The sequence below is a fragment of the Gekko japonicus genome, unplaced genomic scaffold (assembly GCF_001447785.1).
Source record: "Gekko japonicus isolate JY-2015 unplaced genomic scaffold, Gekko_japonicus_V1.1 scaffold5432, whole genome shotgun sequence".
Lineage (NCBI taxonomy): Eukaryota > Metazoa > Chordata > Lepidosauria > Squamata > Gekkonidae > Gekko > Gekko japonicus.
This window is the reverse complement of record NW_015177186.1, coordinates 542-1,060: the sequence shown is the minus strand read 5'-3', so window position 1 is coordinate 1,060 and position 519 is coordinate 542. Positions and strand designations below refer to the sequence as shown.

The window sequence follows — 519 nt, the reverse complement described above, 5'->3', positions numbered from 1 at the left end:
GGCGCCCACCACCACTGCCACTCACCTGCGCGCCGCCACACCTCAACTGCCGCCTCTGCCGAGCGGCGCACACCTTTCCCTTTCTCCCATTGGCCCCCCCCCCCAGCGCAACGGCTCCGGCGCTGCCATTGGTTCCCCAGCGTGTCAGTCGGGCGGTCCCCGCCGCACCGAACGCCGCGCGGGCCGTCAGTCAAGGCCAAGGCCCCGCCCTTAGCGACGGCCCCCTTTCCCTTTCTCCCATTGGCCCCCCCCCCAGCGCAACGGCTCCGGCGCTGCCATTGGTTCCCCAGCGTGTCAGTCGGGCGGTCCCCGCCGCACCGAACGCCGCGCGGGCCGTCAGTCAAGGCCAAGGCCCCGCCCTTAGCGACGGCCCCTCCTCCTCCCTCTGCCTCGGGGTTTCTTTCTTCTGGGAGACGGGAAGCGAAGCTGAGCGCCGCGATTGGCTCCGGTTGCCCCGCCTTCGGCGCCAAAGCCCGCCTCTTCCGAATGACTATTGGTGCTTTTGGTTGTCAAGCGTCA

The 519-nt window shown here is 69.9% G+C and overlaps 1 protein-coding gene across 1 annotated transcript in view; it reads right to left on the bottom strand.

Moving 5' to 3' along the window:
* Positions 1-59, bottom strand: part of CCDC61 (coiled-coil domain containing 61) — a 26,906-nt gene extending 26,847 nt beyond the window's left edge. Inside the window, exon 1 of the mRNA XM_015428375.1 lies at positions 26-59. The gene's annotated coding sequence lies outside the window, so the exon portion shown is untranslated. The remainder of the gene's footprint in view (positions 1-25) is intronic.
* Positions 60-519: the final 460 nt, after the last annotated feature.